We start from the raw sequence: 25482 nt of genomic DNA on the forward strand, positions 1-25482 counted from the left end.
AGCGTCTACTGCGAACCTCCTTCCTGAGAGCCGGGAAAACCCACTGGCCCTTGTTATCCTCTGTGTAAATGTGATTTAATGTCATTTTTTTTTTCAACTGAGAAATTCCATGTTAATTCAAAGTTAGTCATGTAATATGATAGTACAAACCTCACTAGGCTAGAGCTGCCATCCTAGGCTTGAGGTCCCCTTGAGTACCAAACTGGTTATTTACCCAAAGTTCACATACTCCATGCTAATTTACCTCTGTGACTTTGCGCTTGCTATTTAGAACACTTTTCTTCCTTCATCTATCTGGAAGTGTTGAACTCTGTCTTTCAAGCTCAGCTAAAACGTCTGTTCTGTTGACTTCCCCAATCACTCTGGTTTTTTTTTTTTTCCCCACTGTGGGGAGACTGTATTTGTACAGGAAGAAAAGAAATTGTGAAAATGGAGTTCTAAAGTTGTCAGGATCCTTAAAGGTCAATTAATCAAGCTTCTAATTTTATAGGGTAAAAGATCAGGGAAATATAGGAGTGGTAAGAAGATCAATGAATAAAGACTTTTCGATACAGAACAGAAATTATGACTTAAGTTGCCTCATTTCTAATCCAGGGTCTCTTCAACATGTAGGTTGTAGCCACATTAAATTCTAGAATTTAACATTCTCGACAGAGGAGATGCATTTGGCTGACTGCCTCGTCACTGTTCTGTGATTACAGTGTGCAGGGCAGTAACTTCTCTTAAAAAGGAGGTTGAGATGAGCATTTCACTTTGTGTTTCTGACCACAGGCACATTAATGGAGCACCCTGAATGTCAGATTAATATTATCAGAAAGGGGCAGCATAATCTGCCTGCTCAGGAATCTGTGCAGCTTTGAAGAATGAGGGGAAAGAAACAAGGACCAATGAGGATAGATCATTGAATAAGAAAGACCATGACAAACTGATTTTGTGAATTAATGCACAAAGGAAAGATCTCCAGTATACCAGTTCCTTTATGACTGGCAGGTAAATGTCTATCTGTTGGTAGGAAAATATTCACTGGACAGTAGAGTAACCAGTACTATTTGAGAAAATGAAAAGCTATTGAAAAGGAATAATAGAATCAAACAGGCAGTGAGAAGTTCAGAGAACTCTTCAACAAAAGGAAAGCAAGCAACTTTCTAATGACAACCTATCCTAAATGTAGCTGTATATCCAGAGGGGGGGAAAAAAAGATTGAGAGCAAATTCTCCAACAATTGAATTTATGGTAATGGAATGTAAGCACATCGGCTCACTAGGACAGAGGACTCAACAAATAATAAAGTAGGGGAAAAAATAACTTTGCCCTTCAGAAATACATTTTTTAACTTTAGGTAGCAAGAGTGGAGAGATTTCTTGATGCAAAATGCCTGAAGTCCTGCTATTGCATTAGCCTTTATGGTTGGGAATTGGACGATTCACCAGAAGCACCGAGGGATCAAAGCAGAAGGTGAATGCCCCGAGTCTGAGAGAGCGTCGGACGCATGAGGAGAAGCAAAGGCAAGTTTTCTGTGAATGCCAAGTGCACGTTCCCCTGGGTAGAAGGGAGGACAGCTGTTAGGTTGCTCCCTGATGGAGTTAATCTTGACAAGCTTTTTGGCAGTTGTTTCATCTTTATGATACCATAAGATAAAAATAGTAATCTCTGTTAGAGCTTTATGGTTTTTTAAATGCTTCAAATTACATGACTTTTAATAGCCTATGCTCACAATCACCCTGGGAGTTAATGCATTTTTATTGTCTGGGCTGATCTGGGACAAGTCACAGTCCCCTCCACTTTGTTCCTAGCCATCACCACTTCGTGTGATCCTGACCCTATTGTTCCCTCCATTAAGGCCTGACTTGTCTCTGACCCTTGCCTCTGACTCCCATTTTCTGGTCTGCCTTTGCTCTTTGAACTTTTCAAAATGCTCATGGGTGCACAGCCAGACTCCAAGTCCTCCAAATACTTGAGGCGACTCATCCAGTGCTTTCCACTTTTCACCACCAGCCAAGTCCCCCCATTCTCCCTATCCCTCACCCAGGTAATTCTCTTCTTTACCCATCCAGTGGGTGAGAAATAAACCCGATTTCCTGATTGCCTAGTATTCTAGCTGGGCCCACTTTTTAGACAAGGAAACTGAAGCTGAGAGAAGTTTCCTTGACTAGGAAGATCACATGTCTCATAAATGCTTGAATTATAACCCAAATTCAAGCTACCTCTAATTATCAATAGGCTATACATTAGCCACCCTTTTTATACTCTCCAATCATATATCACTCAACAGCAAATGCTTTTTCAATGTAAATTAACTGTCTTTCCTCTAAAAATGTCAAGACAGGGGCTGCCTCGTATCTCTTAATTTTGCAAGTTTAGTGGCAGGACCATGCACGGGCTGGGTTGCTTTGGCTTAGTGTAAGTTATATCAGATAGGGATAACATCAGACAAATCCAGACAGAATTATGTAGTAAACCTACAGCCACAGTTAGGGACGTTTGTATGCTCACATGTGTGCATGTATGTGTAGCTTGGAGGGGAAGTTCAGAAGCAGTGGTCAGGGATCCAGTGAAGAACATGGCCGAGAGTCTCGTCATGGAGGGTCTGTATATAATATTAAGAAATTTACATCTTAAAGACGTGAAGACTTGAATGAGACTTAAAGTCATTTTCAGCAAAAGAGTAATAGAATCACATTTATGGTGTTTATATTACATTTTATGCCTTCGCACTTGTATGTACCATGTATATACTCCCAACAGACTTAAAAACATAAACAAAATGGTCAGAGTCCTGAGGGGATTCTCAAACCATAAGCACAGCCAACAGGATCATCTTTCATCAAGCAAATTAATTCCAGCATCCCGGTTTATATCTTCTTGATGATTTATAAATTTCATACAAAACAAAGATTAAATTATGTGCAAAAACATATTTTAAATCAGATATCAGCTCCAGAGTTATGGAACTATTTTCCATTTCATTTTAGAATACAATTGCAGAAAGCATATTGTGTATTGTATACCATTTAATGAATTTAATTTCCATTAATAATAGTACCTTTTTGGAGATGTCCTTGGCTGACCTCTCTTGGTTTCCCAAAAACAGAAAGACAGATAACAAGTAGGCTGTTCATCAAGTGACATTGCTTTTATCTGGAAACATCCCATTGCTGTTGAAAGTTTTTTTTTTAAATAAGTTGAAAGTCCTGAATTGCCTGAGTTGTAGTTTTCTCATATGAATATATAATAAATCATCCTCAAAGTCTGACTGTATAAACAAATAGTTTCTGTTCTAAAAGGGCTTGCTCTGGGGCCCAGAGAATCAAAACAACTTTCAGGGAAACTAAAATAAGGCTGTCAGCCTTTATAAATTATCTCTTGGATTGTAATAATAAAAAAGCAATGCTTAGACCCAAACAGTGGCATCTACTGTGTCCTTTGCTTCTACTTACAAGTACCAGGGGTGACCCATAAGGCAAAATAATCAGCATCCCAGACAACCAATCCCTGAAAAGCAGAGAGATGGCTAATTTCTAGGAGATTAGCCAGGACAACAAGCATAGACACAGAGAGGTTGTGAAAAACCTCATTAATCATGAATAAAGCAGGAAGCCACCATCGGTCATTTCAAGAGCTATAACTTCATAAGAAACCCGAAAAGCAGAGTTTAATCAGTATGTTAAAAGCTGAACCACAAAGACCTAAGTCAGAGCAAATAATGCCAAGAGTCGGAGAATTTAGAGAACTTAATCCTGAAAAGACATGCCTCTTGTTTAACACCGCATCGATGTTACTGTACAATTGCATATTACTATATAGTACAATTTGAATATCCATTATAGTACAATTTATAGCACAATTTGAATATTCAATTAAATATACAATTGAAGACTCAATTGCTTCCCATGCATGTCCCAAACAGGCTGTTAAGGTGGTAGCCGTTATAACAGATATTTTTCTAACTCGTGGTTTAGAACTTATTGAGAATGATTGCTCAGGTATGTGAGGGAAGGAAAGGGGAAGAGGTCCCATTGGTAAACCCAGATTCTGTATTTTGCTCATCAAAACAGAAGGCTGTAGTTAATTTGTCTGGTCCTTCCGGGAAAGCAGTTTAGGCATCATCTGTTGATACATATCCCTTGAGGGTCTTCTCCTTCAGCCTAAGTTATCAAAATCATCCTCCCAAACACATGCACACCCATTCCGTATTTCATCCCATTTAAGTGTTCTGATAAATAAGGTTTTCTTCCTCCTTTTACATTCTATGTAACATGTTACTGCTCTAGTCGGTTGCCAGTTGACCTGGCTCTGATCACCACTGAATATCATCCATCTGAAGAGCAATCCACAGTAAGTGCAGTGTTCTATAGCATATTTATAGTTTATCAAGCTTATTCAAATATATTTATTTACACAGCCCTCTGAACATTTGAGAGAGAATAAATGGCATGTCCGAAGTCATATAGATCATAAATGGCAGAGCTAGAAACTCAAGTCCTTTGACTCTAAATTCTATAATTTATCCTTTAAAGTATGGTTCTAGATTGGGCCTTACAACCGTTCTCCGTGCCTAGAGGTCATTGCAAAAGGAAAAATTAAAAGACAGCCGCTGCCTTAGGTGGTTATGATACAAGTGAAGGGGGACTTACAATCTAGGTCAGTAGCTGTGGCATCTTTCATGATATGGCAGAATGTGTGTGATGGTCTAAAAGAGATCTTCTGATACTAGTTGTCTTTGTGACTCTAAAAAGAAAAGATACTGATGGGTAAAGTAAATAACACCTGGAGTAAACCATGACTTGAGAGCTCATTAACTCCCATATGTCTCTTGACAATAATGGAAATTTTGTAAATTGCTGCCTCTAATATGACCAAGCTGAATGCTTCACTATATATTGTGAGCAATTTGGTAGAGTGAACTAAAGAAAATAATGATTTGTATTTTACAAGTGCACAATTTCCAAGACTTTTCAAAATTCCATTTATTTACAAGTTGAGCTTTCTTTAAAAAAAATAATAGAGGGGCACCTGAGTGGCTCAGTCGGTTGGGCGACCGACTTCGGCTCTCTGTGGAGAGATTCTGTGTCTCTCCATCTCTCAGCCCCTCCCCTGCTCATGCTCTGTGTCTCCCTGTCTCTCAACAATAAATAAACGTTAAAAAATTTTTTTTAAAAAGTAATAGAGAATTTCAACTAGAGTAAGATTTGTACAGGTAAACAAAAATCTGAAGTTTAGATGTATTTTTTACATGTGAATTTTATCACTTTAATGTACTCATAATATTCAGAACTAGGATAATATAAAGTTCAAAAATAGCATAGTAAAGTAAGAACCAAGGACAACTTAATTTTTATTTTATTCAGTTCTAAATCAATCATGTTTACTGGGCACTAATTAAATAAAGAGCCCTGCAGATGACATAGGAGTCCCTGCTCTCGAGACATTTAAGGTGTGGCTTCATCGTGAAAATATGGAACTTAAGATGGTGGCAGGCTTGAGCTGTTTATGTCAGCTCTCCCACTTACCATTAAAATATCCATGAAAATATGAAAAGTTTTGTTAAAAGCTGGCAAAATCACTGTAAACTCAAGACAAGAGAAGACCATATGCCAGATCCGGGTGGAATTTCAACTAATTGCATCAGCCGTGGGGATAAATTCAAGAAGTACATTTTTGAACTGCACAACACATGCTTTAATCTCTGAACCAAAACAGGCCAGATGGACCTAGTAAGGTTAGAAAAGGCTTTGATTCACCTTCTCTGTAAGAACTTAATTCTGCAACAGTGAAGATGGACTGACTCAGAAAAACAGGTGGCCATTCTCCAACTCCAGAGGAGTTAATTTTGTAGCCACATAGAGCCAAGGTCTTATCCCCTCCACATGTATTCCCTATGACATTCTTTTTATTGCCATCATTTCAAAATGGCAATTCCCAGAACACAGCACAGAAGGAAGAACATAGGGATGAGAAGAAACTTGATAAAACAGAATATGGTCTGTCCCCTGAACCTGGAAAGAGATAAGAAGAATGTTAGAAGTGCAGGCTGGGAGCGACGGTCTTTCATGTAATTCCACTCTTCAAAATACAAATTACATCATACCCCCTAGTTTAGTGAGAGAATCTGACAGAGCAAGAGAAGATCCAGGAAACTTGCACTGGATTCCTGCCTTCTAACAATGATAAAATGAGTAAGAACAAAACTTAACGTTTATGTTTAAAATTTTTAATGTTTATTTTTGAGAGAGACAGAGACAGAGCATGAATGGGGGAGGGACAGAGAGAGAGGGAGACACAGAATCTGAAGCAGGCTCCGGGCTCTGAGCAAGCTGTCAGCACAGACCCTGATGTGGGGCTCGAATCCACAAACCGCGAGATCATGACCTGAACTGAAGTTGGGCGCTTAAGTGACTGAGCCATCCAGGTGCCCTTTAACGGTTATATTTTAAGGAAACAATTCTCCAGACCCCCAGGAGATAGTGATGGACCTAGAACATATACCAATCCTTTCTGATAGCAAATCCTAACACTTCATTTGTGTCTCCCCTGACAGAAAAGCTTAAAAAGACCCACACTGAGCCCATAAAAAAAAAGTCACACTAAAGAGAACATTGTTGTGAAGATTCACAAGGAGAAAACTCTTAATATGATTTTCTATAATAAGCCAATGAAAGTTTCAGAAGCCTCTACTTTGTATTCTCAGAATGCTGTGATAGAAGAGTATTTTCAGTTTTAAAATGGCTGTAAAAAAAAGTGGTTTCTCCTTTCTACTTTTAGATATCACACAAAACTCAGAGAATGAGAAACAAAAGTACTCATCTTCATTTTCAACAAATTTCTAAGAAAGAACATAGTCAAGGTCTAATAGCATTATGGAAGAAACTGAGGACATGTACTCATATCTGTAAATATCACACAAAGCTGTCAAAGCACAAATCCCCAAAGTAATTGGCACCCTAACCAATGAGCTCTCATTTGGAATAAGGAGGATGAGAATGTCGTCTGGTAGCCATCACTTCTCTGGATTATTTCACCACAGTATTTTAAGCAGCAAGGAAATCAAGGGTAAATAAGAGATCACACAGAAAAGCCATATTTGCTGGAAGATGGCTACTGGTAAGGCAGGGGATGAGAGAATTTGCATATGGTAAGTTACCCAACCAGGTTGATTCCAGTAGGTTAAGGAAAGTAGAGGCAAAAAGAAGTTACACACACACATGTCATAAAGAGAATTTCTACAAACTTGAAACATAGTCTTAGTCCTTAATCCATAGGAAACTTCAAAGTCTAGGAATTTATAATATGAATTATATGAATTCAAAAGAAGTAATAAAATCAAAAGAAGTAACACAAGATCGTTACAAAGATATTACAGATAAACAGAGGAGAGGAATTTGGAAAGAACTTACAGATAAAATACCCTCGTTCTAAAAAGTTTTGTTGGAGCAAATACCAATTGTGAGCAAGTGGACCCCCATAAAAATTAAAAATCAGAAGCTTAATTGTCTCTAAATTGCTTTTAAAGACGTTGTCTCTAAAGTAAAAGGAAAGAGGGGTGCCTGGGTGGCTGAGTAGGTTAAGTGGCAGGCTCTTGATTTCAGCCCAAGTCGTGATCTCAGGGTCTTGGGATCAAGCCCCACATTGGGCTCCTCCCTGAGCATGCAGCCTGCTTAAGATTCTCTCTCTCTTATTCTCTCTCACTCTCTTACTCTCTCTCTTCCTCTGCCCCTCTTCCCACTCATGGTCTCTCTCTCTCTCACTCTATAAAATAAAACAAATAAATAAAATAAGAGGGAAGATATGACAGGGCAACAGAAGGAGATAAAATTTGATCTTTTACCAGGTAAGAAGTAAACAAAAAATGTTTAAAACCATAACAGAAGTAAAAGATACATCAAAAGCAGAAAACTGCACAAAACATTTTCAAATAAATGAGGCAAATGATAGGCTTGAGGAAAAGGATCAAAATGAAATTAAAATTAGTAAAATGAAAGGTACTAGAAAGAAGATTATCCATGTGGAAAACAGATATGGGAAATGCAGCATAAGTATAATATGTATCTCCCTCTGTACCTACCATAAAAAAGAGATCTGACATAATGTGACAGAAAACATATAAAGATATTTGTAATGTTGCCAAAAATGTTTTTAAAAAACCCTTTCATCTGTAGACTGTAAGGGCACACCATGCCATGGAAAAATGTTTACATAATCATCAGCACTAAGAAATAATATTCTGGGGGCGCCTGCGTGGCTCAGTCTGTTAAGCATCGGACTCCTGATTCTGTTCAGGTCATGATCTCTCACGGTTTTGTGAGTTCAAGCCCCACATGGGCTCTGTGCTGACAGCAGGAAGCCTGCTTGAGATTTTCCCTCTGTCTCTGCCCCTCCCGGCTGGCACCCTCTCTGCCTGTCTAAAAATAAAAAAACTGTAGGGAAAAAAAAGAAATAATATTCTGGCAAAATGATCAGTTTCAAAGATAAGAAAATAAGACTGACCAGTGAAAGCTAGTCATCTGTTATGGGGAAAAAAAATAAGATTCATTTCAGACTTTTCCATAGCAACTTCCAATCTAAAAGTGTTATAAAATTCTCAAGGGAAGAAAATGTGATCCAAATATTTTATACCTAGCTAATCCACGATTAAGGTATAGAGCTGACAGATAAATAGTGTGAAACATGCCAAGTCTAAGTTTCCTTGAGCTTGTCTTAAAGACACTTGAAGACACTAAAGAAAACTTTACTCAACTGAGATTTAAATGCAGACCTTATAGAAAAAGGTCTGGCATGAACATTTGATTCATTTAGCTATAAATCTGAAACTAATGCAAATATGAGGATAACAATCACAGAGCAGAAGATGGAGTTTATAAGCCCAGATTATGTAGAAATTAAGAACCTAATTAATAAATCAGAAAAAGGTAATTGCAAATAATAATAACCCTAAGTAAATGACTAGGAATTAATTAGTTAAAAATCACAAATGGATATCATAAATCTGAGAGGTGATTCTTTGATAAAATGAAAACAATGATAATAAAATAGAGACAGATAAATTGATAAAAAACTAAATTAGGAGAAATGAGTATAGCACAAATTTACAAACTAAATATAATAATTACAAGGATGATTTTATCAGCTTAAGAGAATATGTTCTAGGATTTAGATGAAATGGTTGATTTTCTAGGAAATTATAAATACCAAGCATTGACCAACATTGACCAAAGACAAAATATGAACAGATCAAATACCATGCAGGAAACAGAGAAAGATGTCAAAGAGATTAAATAAATAAATAAATAAATAAATAAATAAATAAATAAGTAAATAAGCATCAGTCCCCAAATGGTATCACAAGGGAATTCTACTAAGGAGAGGATAACTTCAGAATTGTTTAAAATGTTCACTGAGGTAGAATAAAAAAGACATCTACTAAATTCTTTTACCAAGTGAGTATAACATTGATAGCTAAACCCCAGGCAACGAAATGAAAACAAGAAAGTTATTTATAAAGGAAGACAACCAGATGAACCTTAAACTTTTTTGACATTGAACACCAGGCAACCACAAAATAGTGGAAAATGTCATGACCCAAGAATGTGAGTCACAAAATGTGGTCACTTAGGTGTGAAGGCAAGAGAAAAACAATCTTTTAGATATTCAGTGGCTCAGAAAGTATACCATCTACCTATTACATTTGAACAATCTATTTCAAGATATTTTAGCCAACTGAGGTAAATGAAATAAAGAATTAAGGAATAGGGAAAAAAATCATATAAGAAGATTGTCATTAACACTGAAAGCAGTTTATAAATATATATGTATATGTGTGTGTGTGTAAAATGTACATATATACAATTTTATATATAAAATGTATATAAATATATAAAATATGTATAAATGTGTGTGTATATATGTAAATTTGATACCAAATGTTCATCTATTAATTTATTTAATAAATATCTTATGACAAGAAATAAAAATTTAAAGAGACACTTCTTCCAAGTGGAAATGGAACAAAAAAAATCTGTAAAACCACTGGATTGAAGAGGACACCAAGAGTACAATTATAGATTTTTGGGTTCCTGTAGGTCAATTGCAGTTTTCTAATTCAAATCTCTCCATACATTGTCAAAAAAAGCATGCAGATCCATATGAAGAGTAAATAAAACTACTCACCACTTGGGGCTCCTGGGTGGCTCAGTCAGTTAAGTATCTGACTTCAGCTCAGTCACGATCTCACAGTTCGTGAGTTCAAGCCCCATGTCGGGCTCTGTGCTGACAGTGTGGAACCTGGAGCCTGCTTCGGATTCTGTGTCTCCTTCTCTCTCTGACCCTACCCCATTCTTTCTGTCTCTCAAAAATAAAATAAACATGAAAGAAAACTAAACAAGAACGATTCACCACTGGTTTTTATAGCAAAACTAGAAGGCAGGATGTAATATGTGAAATTACATGTGTATATGAGGAACAAATATTCCAGAATATTCCAAAGCCAGCTCTAGAGCCATGCCATAACAGACAGTACATAGGAAACCGTTACCCAAGTGAGAAACCAACATGGCAGTACACAGATAAAATCACTCCCATAAAAGAGAGTCCATTCCAAATGTGGACAATACTTAGAACAGGTCTAAGGCCAAATGGATCAGAACATAACTACTAAAGGATCAAAAGGAAATAGCTTGAAGGATGAAGAAGAAATTTTGGCAGTCTTGGAGAGATATAATTTCTATGGGAGAAGAGCCAACTTGGAAAGGAGAAGCATTCTTTGGATGCTTGAAGATAAAAGGAAAGAAAGAAGCCACTTATACACAGATTTTTTTTTATACATACAGTACAGTTCTATAAATGTATATTCTCTTCCTTTTGATTTTCTTAACTTTTTTTCTAGCCTACTTTATTGTAAGAATATAGCATATAATTCCATATAACATACAAAATATGTGATAATGGACTATTTATGTTCCCAGAAAGGCTTTCAGTCAATAGTAGGCTATTAATAGTGAAATTTGGGGCAGTCTAAGCTTATACATGGATTTTCAGCTGCAAGGAGGGTCAGTACCCCTAACCCTCATGTGGTCCAAGGGTCAACTGTATACATAATCAAATTTCTAAAAAAGAAAAACAGAACCATGGACAAGAGAACTAATATTTAAACTGTAATCCAAGAAAAATTTCATAAATAAGAGAAAACTTGGGTCCATGAATTGAAAGAACCCATTGTGTACATGGGAAAAAATGGCCTAGAATGGTCAACTCTACAACATAATCTAATAAACCTATTAGACATCAAATATATAAAAGCAATCTTCTGTGCATCCACATGAAAAAGCCAAGTCACAAAGAAAATAAGATCATAAATTAAGAAAATAATGGAATAACAGCTTTCAAAAACTGAAGAAACTGTAAACCAATGATTTTATATGTAGGCAAGCTGTCTTTTAAATATAAGTCCTATAGAAAAAGTCTGATGCAGACAAAAACTCAGTAAATACTCTACACATGAACCCTTCCTAAAAAATTTGTGAGATACAATTAAAGTTGTGATTAGAGGAAAATGCATAGCACTACACACTTGTGATACTTAGGTAAATAAAAATTAAAAACAGAAACCAATTAAATCCCCAAATCAGAAGGATAGGAGGGAAAAAGAAGAAAAAATTTTATTTTTTTTAATTTTTAAAAAATTTATATCCAAGTTAGTTAACATATAGTGTAATAATGATTTCAGGAGTAGAACTGAGTGATTCATCATTTTAACACCCAGTTCTCATCCCAACAAGTGCCCTCCTTAATGCCCATCACCCATTTAGCCCATCCCTCCACCCAACACCCCACCAGCAACCCTCAGTTTGTTCTGTATTTAAGAGTCTCTTATGGTTTGCCTCCCTCTCTGTTTTTATCTTATTTTTGCTTCCTTTCCACTATGTTCATCTGTTTTGGTTCTTAACTTACACATATGAGTTAAATCATATATTTGTCTTCCTCTGACGGACTTATTTCACTTATTTCAGTTATTCACATAATACACTCTAGTTCCATCCAAGTTGTTGCAAGTGGTGAGATTTCATTCTTTTTGATTGCCAAGTAATGTTCCATTGTATGTATATGTGTGTGTGTGGGTGTGTGTGTGTGGGTGTGTGTACACACCACATCTTCTTTATCCATTTGTCAGTCAAGGGACATTTAGACTCTTTCCATACTTTGGCTATTGTTGATAGTGCTGTTAAAAACACTGGGGGTGAGCCCCTTCGAACCAGCATTTTTGTATCCTTTGGATAAATACCTAGTAGTACAATTGTTGGGTCATAGGGTAATTCTATTTTTAATTTTTTGAGTACCCTTCATGCTGTTTTCGAGAGTGGCTATGCCAGTTTATATTCCCACTAGCAGTGCAAAAGGGTTTCTCTTAAAAGAAAATTTTAAAATAAAGAAGTACAAATCAATGGAATAAGAAGTAGAAAAATGGTAAAACTAGCTAAATAAATCAAAACATTGAATTTTGGTGAAAAATCACCAAAATAGACAAACTACTAGCTAATCGAACCCAGAAAAAGAGGAGAAAGGGTATATTCATAAAATAAATGGTGTGAGGGAAATAACTTTTGAAAAAGAGAAAATTATAAAAGTCATAACAGATTGTTTTGCACAGCTCAATGCAAATATATGAAAATTAAAATGAAACGGATAGCTTCCTACAAAAATACAATGTGCCAAAATTGACCTCAACAGAGATAAAAGTTTCAAGCAAATAATTTTTGACAGGAAAAACCAGTGAGATATGAAAGAATTATCCCACAAGAAGCACCAGATTCAGATATTTTTCTCAAAGATACTCCATCATCCTTGCTCCTGAGCATAGAAAAAGAAGGGAAACTTCCAAATTTCTTTAATGAAGCAAGTATGACATTGATGGCCAAATCAATAAAATATAAAAAGAAAACTTAAGAACCAGTCTCATTTTTTAATAATAATGCCAAAATTCAAAGTTAAACACCAGGGAACAAATTCCAATGGTATATTTATAAAAATACCCATGATCAGGTGATTTATTCCCAAGTGATTTAATATGAGGAAATCTGTTAAGACAGTTCATTACCTTTACTAGCTAAGGAGAAATAATAAATGCTGATTTCTTATAGATCCTAAAAAGACCTTTGACAAAATTCAGCACCCATTGCTGATTAAAAAAAAATAATAAACTCAATGAAAAAGTATTGCTTCTGCTTTAACACTAAATATGTAGAACTCATTTCTAAAGCCATATTTGACTTAACAGTACAACTTTAGAGGTAGTTCCACTAGGGTCAGAATAGAGTTAAAGATGTCCACTCTCTTTCACTAACAACATACTCCAGGTATTAGCCTATATATTTAGAGAAGAGAAAATGATTACCAACATGAAATTGGAAAAAGAAGCAAATCTATATCTTTTTTTGAGAGACTATGATTAAATAACTCAAAGGAATAAATGATAAAACACAAATAATAACAATGTAGAAAGATACAAAGTTAATATATACAAATACATGGCCTTCACGTATATAAGCAATAACCAGTTAAAAGATATAATTTTATAATGGAAGAGAAGACATTTTGTATTCACTATTAAAAGATGAAATACTTAAGAGTAACCTTTAAAAGAAATATGCAACTTGGTTCCAGATCTATCATGGTGGCCTAAGTTCACTGGGTCTACCTTTCCAGCTAATTACAATTAAAACCCCTAGATAAAACACAAAAACACACCACGTCTGGCCTCTAAAATTAAACAACAGCAAGCTGATTGTGGGGGAAAATCAAAATTTAAGGGACCACATACGTGAGTTTCTCAGTTTGCTTTCTGTCTCCTAATGGGCTTTGCTCTGAGTGCAGACCTCTGTTGCAGAGCTGTGGGGTGATGAGGGCAGAGCACCAAACCACCAATAGTAGCCCTATTTTTCTGGCCAGAGGAAACAGGGAAAAGACACCCTGGAAGCTGGAGTATGAGGAAGGAAAATCCCAGATCAGAAAGGAATCCCAAATTATGCATAAAAAGCTGCAGATCTTAGGCTCACTCCTGAATTATGCACGTGTGGGACAAACCCAAACCAGCATAGCAGTGCCTTAAAGAACCCAACTTACATGTGAGCCATAACCTTGGGAAAGTGAAACAGTACTTGGGTCTGTACGTCTGTACGTATATGGATAAAAATCATTACATTCGCCCGAAGATTATAAAATGTTTCAGGGTCTACACAAGTAACATGCCATAATTTATAAAATACAATCATAAATTGCCTAGTAAATGTGAGCAATTTTCGGGAGAGAAGACAACAAATGCTAATCATAAAGTGACTTGGAGTTTAAAATATGAAAAAAAGATTTTAAAGCAGCTATTATAACTCTTCTCCATAAGACCATGGAAAATGCACTTGAAAGCAATGGAAAGAAGCTCATTTAACCCCCAATGGGATATAAAAACAAAAGGAAAAATAGCATGTCTAGACACAGCATAACCAAAGTACTGAAAAAAACAAGGAATATAAAGACATATAAGCAGTTTTGAAAGCAGCTAAAAAATGATGCATTCTATTGACTTTTACTTCTTGCCACATGTAAAAATAACTAAAAAGGGATTATAGACCTAAACATAAAAATTAAAATTATAAAACTTTAGAAGAGGGGCACCTGGGGGGATCAGTCAGTTAGGCATCTGACTCTTGATCTCAGTTCACATCATGATCCTGTGGTTCATGAGTTCGAGCCCTGCGTTGGACTCTCTACTGACAGTGCAGAGCCTTCTTGGGATTCTCTCTCTCCCTCTCTCTCTCTGCCCCTCCCCTACTTGCATGCACTCTCTCTCTCTCTCAAAATAAATATTTAAAAAATTTTAAAAAATAGAAAACAACAAACAAAAAAGCTTTATAAGAAAACACAAGAGAAATTGCTTACAATTCAGCAAAACCATAAAAAAATAATTGGGACAGCTCCACGGTTAAAAGCCTTTGCACTTTGAAAATTATAATTAAGAGGGGGGAAAAAGACAAGCCATATTATGAGAAGACATACTTAGAATACATATATCAGACAAAGGACTTGTATCTAAAATACATAAAAAAAAAAAACATACAAGTTAATAACAGAAACAAAAAAGACCTTCATCATCACCCCCTACCACCAGAACCAAATGGGCAAAAGATTTGAATGAACACCACAAATGATATACCAAAAGTAGATAAGGACATGAAAAGATGATCATCATTAGTCATGAAAATGTAAATTAAAAGCATGAGATTCTACTAAACACCCTTTAGAATAACTAAAATTAACAAAACCAGATCAAGAGTTGGTGAGGATGTGAAGAAAGTAGAACTCTCATACACTGCTGGTGACAGTGTAAAATAGTAAAACAATTTAGGGAATTTTTTTGGCAGTTTAAGAAGAATTAAATACACACCTAGCAAAATACCTGGCCATTCCTCTCCTAGGAATTGGCTCAAAGGAAAAAAAAAATCTGTTCATTCAAAGTCTTACATGCTTTTGTTTATAGCAGCTTTATTTGCAATAGTCAATAACTGTAAACAACCCAAATTTTGACCAGCAGATGAGTAAACAAATTATGGTATATCTAAACAATGGACTGCTGCCCTGTAATAAAAAATAACAAGACTATTGATACATGCAACAACATGGGTGAATCTCAAAATTATGTGACAGAAGTCATACCAGAAAAAAAAGTACCAACTATATGGACTGAAAATTTGTAGACTTCCGATCTCTGGTCTGACATGTACAGAGTTTGGAAGTTGTCATCCTGTGCTACAATAAGGAAAAAGCTAAACAAACTGAAAAACAATTACTCTTCTTAGATTCATCAGAACTGACTTCACAAGGCAAACTACTGCCCTGAAAACTGGAGTCAGAATACAGGAAATCACAGCTTAGTGGCATCAGCAGCCACGGCTGGAGCTTGTTAAGAACAATCAAAGGATAATTGACTAATAGCTGGAGGCTGAGCATGGACTAACATGAGAAATAAAAACTTCTGGATGCCGAGAACCACTAGGTTCTCAGGTTGAAGATCAGAGAAAAATCCCCGCATGCTTTTGGCAGGGGGATGGAGTAAGCAGCCATTTTGGAATAAGTCCAGGGTTCTCTGTTCTCCTTAACAATGGCCTGCCCTCAAGGGAAACTATTTTACTGGAGCTTAGTTTACTTGGGTTCTACCGGAGTCTAATCTGGGGAAAGGACTGAGAAAGAATCAAAAGGAAATGCTAGAATCATACTGTTACAGAAATGAAGAATACCTTTGATGGCCTTATCAGTAGACCAGACAAAGCTGCAGTAACAATCAGTGATCTCGTATTCAGTGAATACGTCTTTCAAAATTTAAGGATACATGAAGACTTTTTCAGGCAACCGAAAACTGAGAGAACTTGTCATTAGTAGACCTGCCTTAGAGGAAATGTTAAAAGAAATTCTTCAGAGGGAAGGAAAATGAAATAGGTCAGAAACCCAGATCTGCATAAACAAAAGGACTTTAGAGAAAGAATAAATTAAGGTAAAATAAACTATTATATTTCTATTAGTCGTAATTGATTTACCAAATAACGGTTTTGTCAAAAATATAATAACAACAGTATACTGGCTGAGTAGAACTTATTGATAAATGAAATAAGTGACAGTAATGTAACAGGGGACAGGAGGGAGAAATCAGGAATATTCTGTTATAAGGTAACTGCATTACCCATGAAGTAGTATAGTTCTTGCAAAGGGGACCTTGTGTTTCTACTGTGTTTGTGTTCATCTGTAATGAAAACTAATTATTTTAATTCAGATGTTGCAATGGATTCTATATGATGAATATAGCCATGATAAATAATTGATACATTTGAGCTTCCTTGAATAGAGGAGGAAGATTCTCTGCAATCATCCACCTCAGATATTGCTGAGGAATATGATCAACAGTTTCTAATCTGCATGATGTCATATGGATGAATTATAGTAATTCTGTAATATTTATTCTGTTCCTCTCCACTAACCCTACCATTCATTCTTGACTCTCTTAAACACTCATCCTATACAATTAAATATATATAGTTATTTGTGACTATAGATTAGGACAATATATTTTGTGAGGTACACTGATATGATGGAAATTCCTTTCTTAAACATTTTAAGATTAAAACATTTCTAACAAATGAACACAGATAAGATTATCAAAAAACAAAATTTTGGATTTCCTGTTAGAATTGGCACCCATTCAACTCTATGTTTGGGTAAATGACCCAATTATACCTTACAACTCTTAGCTTGTTAGTTCTAACAGGTTTGGTTTTGGGTGTTTTGTTTTGTTTTGTTTTGTTTGTTTTTTGGGGTTTTTTTTTTTATGGAGTCTTTAAAGTTTTCTATATGTGAGGTTTTTTTCATCTGAAAACGGGGCTAATTTTATTTCCCTTCCAGTTTAGATGTTTTTTAGTTTTTTTTTTTTTTTTCTGCCTAATTGCTCTGGCTAACACTCTCAGTTAAATAGAAGTTAGCATTCTTGCCTTGTTCCTAATCTTAGAGGAAAGGCTTTCATTTTTCATCATTGAGTATGCTAGCTGTGGGCTGTTCATATATGGCCTTCTTTGTTATGTTGAGATACTTTCCTTTTATTCTTAATTTGTTGAGAGTTTTTATCATTAAAAGGTATGGAATCTTGTCAAAGTCTTTTTATGTATCTATTGAGATGATCATATTTTTTTTATCATTTATTTTGTTAATGTGGTACATCACATTAATTGATTTTTGTATGTTGAATCATCTGTGCATCCCAGGGATAAATCCCGTTTGGTGATGGTGTATGATTCTTTTAATATACAAAAATCAGTCACATTTCTATACACTAAAAATAAACTACCTGAAAATGAAATTAGGAAAATAATCTCACTTACCATAGCATCAAAAAGAATAAAATGCTTGGGAATCAGTTTATCAAAAAAGATGAAATACTTGTATACTGAAAACCACAAAAACACTGATGAAGAAATTGAAAAAGACACAAGCAAATGGAAAGATTTCCAGTGTTCATGGATTGGAAGAGTTAATATTGTAAAATGTTCCTACTACCCAAAGCTATCTATAGATTAATTCCAATCCCTATAAAAATTCCAATGCCACTTTTTACAGAAATGGGGGAAAAAATTCCAAAATTCATATGGAACCATGAATAGCCAAATAAGTCTTGAGAAGAATAATGAAGTTGGAGGCATTAAACTTTCTGGTTTGAAAATATATTTCAAAACTACAATAATGAAAGCACAATGGTACTGGCATAAAGACTGACATACAAACCAATGGAACATAATAGAAAGCCCAGAAATGAACCCTAGCATATGCAGGAAATTAACCTTCAATAAGGGTGTTAAGAATACACAATAGAGAAAGGATGATTTCTTCCAAAAGGTTCTGTAAAAACTGATTATCTACATGCAAAAGGTCGAAAGTGAAATCTTATCTTACACCATACATAAAATCAACTCAATATGGATTAAATACTTAAACATTAAACTTGAAACTGCAAAACCCCTTGAAGAAAACAAGGGAAAAACTTTTTGACATTGGTTATTAGTTATGGCAGTGATTTCATAGATATGACAACCAAAAGCATAGGCAATGAAACAAAAAATAAACAAATGGGACTACATCAAGCTGAAAAGATTCTGCATAGCAAAGGAAAAACTTAATAGAGCGAAAGGCAACCTAGAGAATGGGAGAAAATATTCACAAAGCATGTATCTGATAAGGAGTTAATCTCCAAAATATAAGAGGGACTCCTACAACTCAATAGCATAAAAACTAATAACTTGATTAACTGAAGAAATTTTGATATTGAAGAAGACACACATAAATAGAAAGATATTCCATGCTCATGGATTGGACCAGCCAATGTTGTTAAAATATCAATACCACCCAGACAAATCTACATATTCAGTGCAAGCCCTATCAAAATTACAATGGCTGTTTTCAAAGAAATGGAACAAATAACCCTAAAATTTGTATGGAACCAAAAAAACCTCGAATAGCCAAAGCAATTTTGAAAAAGAATAACAAAGCTGGATCATGTCTTTTTGCAGTAAAAGTGTAGATTTTCTTTGTGACTTTTTCTTTGTGATTTTCTTTGTGACTTCCTGATTTCAAGCCAAACTACAGAACTATAGTAATTAAAACACTACAGTATTGACATAAAAATAGACACATAGGTCAATGGAATAGATAAGAGAGCCCAGAAACAAACCAATGCATATATGTTCAATTAATTTATGACAAAGGTGCCCAGAGGATACAATGGGGGAAAGGACAGTCTCTTCAATAAATGGTGTTGGAAAAACTGGATAGCCACATGCAAAAGAATGAAACTAGACGGCTATCTTACACCATACACAAAAGTTAAGTTAACATGAAGACTTAAGACTTGAAACCATAAAACTTCTAGAAGAAAACACAGGTGGCAAATGTCTTAACATAGGTCTTGGTGATAATTTTTATAATATGACACCAAAAGCAAAAGCAACCAAAGCAAAAATGAATAAATGGGATTACATCATACCAAAAAGCTTCTTCACAGCAAAGGAAACCATCAAAACAAATGAAATTTGTTTGAAATGAAAACAAATGAAAAGGCAACTTATTAGATGGAAGAAAGTATTTACAAATCATATACCTGGTAAAGAACTAATATTCAAAATATATAAAGAACTTGTACAACCCAATGACAAAAACAAAAACAAAACCAAAAACAAAACAGGAACAAAACAAAACAAAACAAAAAACCCTCAAGTCCAATTAAACCATGGACAGAAGATCCAAGTACACATTTTCCAAAGAATATGTACAGGTGACCAACAGGTACATGAAAAGGTTCTCAGTAGCATTAATCATCAGAGATATGCAAATCAGAGCCACAATGAGATGTCACTTCACACCTGTTAGAATACCTATTAACAAAAAGACAAGAAATAATAAGTGTTGGTAAGGGTGGAAAGAAAAGAAAGAAAGAAAAGAAAAGAAAAGAAAACCCTTGCACACCGTTTGTGGGAACGTAAACTGGTGTGGCTGCTATGGAAAACAGTATGGAGATCCTCAGAAGATTAAAAAATGTAACTACCATATGATCTAGCAATTCCACTTCTGGGTATTTGTCTAAATAAAAATGAAAACACTAACTTGAAAAGGTATTTGTACTCCCATGTTCATTGCAGAATTATTTACAATTAAGATATGGAAACAACTTAAGTGTCCATCAACAGATGAATATTATAGAGATGTGTTGTGATATGTATACACAATGGAATACTGCTCGGCCATAAAAAAGAATGAAATGTAGCCATTTGCAACAAATGGAGGCGACTTGCGGGCATTTTTCTAAGTGAAATAAGTCAGAAAGAGAAAAACAAACACCGTATGATCTCTCTTATGTGTGGGATCTAAAATAAAACAAAACTAACAACAATAATAACAAAAACAAGTTCATAGTTTCAGAAAACAGATTGGTAGTTGCCAGAGGAGAGGTGTGGGGGATGAAAGAAATTAGTTAAGAGGGCCAAAGAAGAAAACTAAAATGTGCTAAAGACTTGAATAGGCATTTTTCCAAAGAACACATATTAATGGCAAATAGACATGTGAAAAATATTCAGTGTGACTAGTCATCAGGAAAATGCAAATCAAAATTACAATGCGATATCCTCTTGTATCTGTTAGGATGGCTGTCCTCACAGAGATTAGAGATAGAGTGTTGGTGAGGATGTGGAAAAAAGAGAATCTTTGTGCACCGTTGGTGGGAATGCAAAATGGTGCAGCTGCTATGGAAAACAGTATGAGGGTTACTCAAAAAATAAAAAATAGACTACCATATTATCCAGCTATCCCACTTCTGGATGTTTATCCAAAAGAATTGAAGTCATTATCTCCAAGTGATATTAGCATTCCTATGTTCATTTCAGCACTTATTAGTAATAGCTAATGTGTGGAAACAACCTAATTGTCCATTCACAAATGAATGGATAAAAATGTGGCCTATATATACAATGGCATATTATTCAGCCTTAGAAAAAGAAGAAGATTCTGCAATGTGTGACAACATGGTAGAATCTTGAGGACATTTTGCTAGGTGAAATAAGCCAGTCACAGAAAGAAAATACTACATGATTCAATTTATTTGAGGTGTCTAAAATGATCCAATTCATAGAATCAAGAGTAGAATGGTGATTGCCAAGGGCTAAGGGGAGAGGAGAAAAGGGAATTATTAACCAACAGATGTAAAAGTTCAATTAGGCAGCAACTTCTAGAGATCTACCCATACAACATGGTACCTGTAGTCAACTCTACTGTATTGTACAGTTAAAAATTTGTGAAGAGGGTAGCTCTCATGTTATGTCTTCTTGACACAGTAAAACAAAACAAAGTTCAAAGCACTGTTCAAAACAAAAAGATTTTTCAGAGTTACAAATATTGTTTAAGTACCCAAGTTTTTGAATTTCCATATTAATAATGTCTCCCTCACTGTAACCTTGACAGGATTAAATGAGATAGATGTAAAAATGATTCCCCCTACCTAATCTTATGTAAAAGTGGAATAGAGAGAAAATTTGCAAGGTACTTAACATTTTTTTTTTTTATTATTGAGAGACAGAGACAGAGCATGAGCATGGGAGGGGCAGAGAGAGGGAGAGATAGAATCTGAAGCAGGCTCCAGGCTCTGAGCAGTCAGCACAGAGCCCGACGTAGGGCTCGAACCCATAGAGCACGAGACCATGACCTGAGCTGAAGTCAGCCACCGAACCGACTGAGCCACCCAGGCGCCCCTTAAGGGACTTAAAAGTCCCTGTTTTCTTTTTAGAATTTGTTTTGCCTTCAAATTTAATAGTTAGATCTTACACACCTTTAGGTTGAAGGAGGAAAGACCAAAGGGCTGCTTCTACTCAAGTTGCTGCTTATGTCTGTCCTTTGTATAAGATGGGAGGCTATGGCCTTGTACAACAGCATTGTACCTCCAACTGGATAAGATAGGAGAGAAGGAGAGAATATCATCATAAATAACTAAGCCATAGTAGAAAATGGAGAATTAACCGATCTTTCTCTCCCTATATTCCTGTTAGTAATCCCAATTTATTCTGGTCTCATTTTAAGCTTCCTATTAAGGGCAATACATTCTGCTTAGAGACTTCTCTATTAAGGCTATGATTTCAATGTGGAAAAATCAAACCGTGAATTTCCTGAGGGGAAGGATCATGTGTTATTCATTTTTTTTTTCTTTCCAGCAATTAATAGCAGTTAGCATATAGGAACCCCATAAATTCTTAATGTTTAGATAAGTAAATGGAAGAAAAAAATACTGTGACAAATTATACAAGGAAATATTTGATTTTTATTTTTCACTAAGAAGAAATTTATGCCTAAAACCTAAACCAGTACAGTCTTATTCTATTTGAACAAAGCCAAAGATGAGATGGGATAAACTAAGAGTAGATAAGGAATAAAGGTAAGATAATTCTTGTTTGAGGAAATGGCATCACTCAGGAGTTTTGTTTTTTTCTACTCTTTATCCTTCACCTTCAATGACTATTTCAAGTTTTCCTGCAGAGTCCCCAATGATACAGTAAGTTACAGCCTTGAGCTGTGCTAAATAAAGGAACAATTATAAATTTCATAGTGAAGGTCTCTCTGATATACCATTCTCTTGAGGAGAGGTAGATGAGAGAGAAAGGTGGGGGAAATATCATGGTCACTTTTTTTCATTGCCTCCTTTTTCTTCTTGCCCATTGTGTGTTTTACTACCATCCATCAGAGTTATGGCAAGAACGGGCTTTACCTAAAATAGCTGAAAGGTACCATTGTCTATCACTTACCCCCGTCAACAAGTCAATTTGAAGCTCACTGTCTTCTACTAGGTCAAAAGGAATTGCTAATATTTTTAGAGAACATGATGGATTGCAGTGAGAATTCTAACAAAAGATGACCAAAATAAACCATCAACATCATTTTCATTTCTGAATTGGATGGAAGAAGAATGGGAAAAGCATAGATGACATTTCTCACTCAACCTTATTTGCCATTTAGTTTAAAAGGGAGGTAGGAGGGCAATGGGGATAAATTTCAAGCCATCATTTAAAAATGTGGCCACAGGCACTTGTTACTGATATGTCATTGCATCATGCTACTTGATACAATTCAAAATGCATTTTTCTTTCCTTGAACTTGATTTAAGGTTGTCTGCCCAAAACTCCTCCAGGGATGTTCCCCCTCTTTGTGTCTTCATTTTTCAAGGAATGTGAAGTTGACACAAAACTTCTACAATTTGGTCTTGAAGTCATAGAGGAAAGAAAATTGGTGTTTTGTGGAATCAGTCCTCTGTTTTATGAGGCATCTCTCTGAAACTTTGATGCTTTTCCTAGTTGACTCCAGAACTAAATAGAACCACTGGCAACCCAATTTCTAGCTGTTTCCAAGATTTAGCTTCTACTTCATCACTTCAAATGTACCTACTTAATTTCTAGTACTTTAGCCCCTGCCTCCACAGCATAGTGGTTTATAATTTGGTGTCTATGAAACACTCGGGGCCAGAGGAGGTTTGAGAGGAGTACAAAGAAATTGTAAAATCTACCTCCCACCTATAATTCATCTACAAAACTTCTGCCTTTATTTGTTTTATGTGTTAAGACTAATTTATATACCATATGGATTAAGGACACCACCGGTTTAAAAAGTTGGAAAATCATTACCCAATTTAGAACAACCAAAGAAAAGCAGAATCATAGAAATATAGAGCAAAAAGAGATCTCAGAGACAATTTAGTTCAATTCTCTGATGATATGGATGAGAAAACTGAGTTGGGGAGAAGTAAAGAAACATGTCTGAGGGCTCATGGTGATTGGCAGACATAGATCTATTGATTTCTAATCCAATAGTCTAACTTTTTTTGTTTGATAATGTCAGTGATGTTTAAAGAATGATGAGTGTGGAAAAATATTTCTAATGGCTAACTAAACTGGATGATGTTGTTAACTACTTTAAATATCCTATGGAGTATTAAAACAGATTCGTCCCCATTCAGTCATCCTTCCATCCAGCTCTTCATCCATCTACCCATCCTTAGCCAATGAAATGTAGGTTAATAGTAGAAGCCTATTTCTTTTTTCTTTCTTTTTTTTTTTAATGTTTATTTATTTTTGATGGAGAGACACAGAGTGCTAGCAGGGGAGGGGCAGAGAGAGCGGGAGACACAGAATCTGAAGCAGAATCCAGGCTCTCAGCTGTCAGTACAGAACCTGATGTGGGGCTCAAACCCACACACACTGTAGGATCATGACCTGAGCCAATGTCAGATGCTTAACCAATTGAGCCACCCAGGTGCCCCTAGAAGCCTATTTCTGATTATATTTTTTACGGTAGCAATTGTGTAATAAGTTCACCCAATTCTCAAGCACTCAAAGTCTGAAGACCAGAAGCATGTCTTTAAGATGTATATGAAGGTCATATATTCCAGACCCTACATTTAAGAGAACACTGAATCAGATAGTGGGCGTACATATAAGACTTCTGATCAATGATTCCTGGGGACTTCACCAAGCAATTCATATTAAATAGAGGAACTTTGTACTTATATTTTGCTATGAAAACCCAGATATCAGTATATCAAAGTTGAATTACATACTGATATCATTTTTGTCGTAAGTGATCTATGTGTCTTCAAGGCAAACATCCTCATTCCTGGACTTGTGATACTCTCTAGAAGAGCATAAAACACAGGAATTAGAGTGACATTAGCTAACTTTTCACTGGCTCTTTCTGCCACCCGCTATTATAGTATCACTAGCTCCCATATCAACCCCTTAGTTTTTAAATGGTACCCCACATACGCTTCAAACAATTCTTTTCATGACCAAAAGTCATGAGCCCTTTTCTTATTCTTCTGCTCCAGACTCATTCAGGGATGCCTGCTTCCAAGGCCGCCAGTGCATGGGGACCCATGTGAAGGTGCCCTGCATCAGCTGGTAGAACCCATAGTGATTCTCTCTTACAGGGTATAGCTGCTCTCATGGGTCTCCCCATCACCTCCACAGGGCCCTGATGTTGCCACTGGGCATTGCCACTGCCTCTCCCTGTACCTCTATACCACTAATGTCTTGATGCACCTCTGCCACTTACTCTGACTACCATTGCCTGCGTCGGGGCTGTTCTTGCATATGAACCCTCAGGGAACCCTGGCCAAGGCTATATGGGGCTCTGGGGAGAACTGTAAAGATCTCTTCTCTCTACCTGTGTTGTTTCTCTTAATGGCATATTAAAAAGGGCTGTTTGGTTCCAAACTTGACAGAGTTTTTATTGAAACAGCTGTGAGGAGATGAACCTAACACATAGATGTTCACAGCTTCTTTGCTTCCCTCCTTTCTGAATAGAGAAAGGACAAAATCAAAGTTTGAGAAAAGCAATCAAGGAAAAAGAAGTAAAAACCCAGTGAAGGGGAGCATA

At 35.8% G+C, this 25482-nt stretch overlaps 1 long non-coding RNA gene across 1 annotated transcript in view; it reads left to right on the forward strand.

Moving 5' to 3' along the window:
* Positions 1-1975, forward strand: part of LOC113604811 (uncharacterized) — a 188704-nt gene extending 186729 nt beyond the window's left edge. The window contains exon 3 of the long non-coding RNA XR_003426838.2: positions 1340-1975. This is a non-coding gene — a long non-coding RNA (uncharacterized LOC113604811). The remainder of the gene's footprint in view (positions 1-1339) is intronic.
* The last annotated feature ends 23507 nt before the right edge of the window (positions 1976-25482 follow it).

Source organism: Acinonyx jubatus, chromosome C2 (genome assembly GCF_027475565.1).
Source record: "Acinonyx jubatus isolate Ajub_Pintada_27869175 chromosome C2, VMU_Ajub_asm_v1.0, whole genome shotgun sequence".
NCBI lineage: Eukaryota > Metazoa > Chordata > Mammalia > Carnivora > Felidae > Acinonyx > Acinonyx jubatus.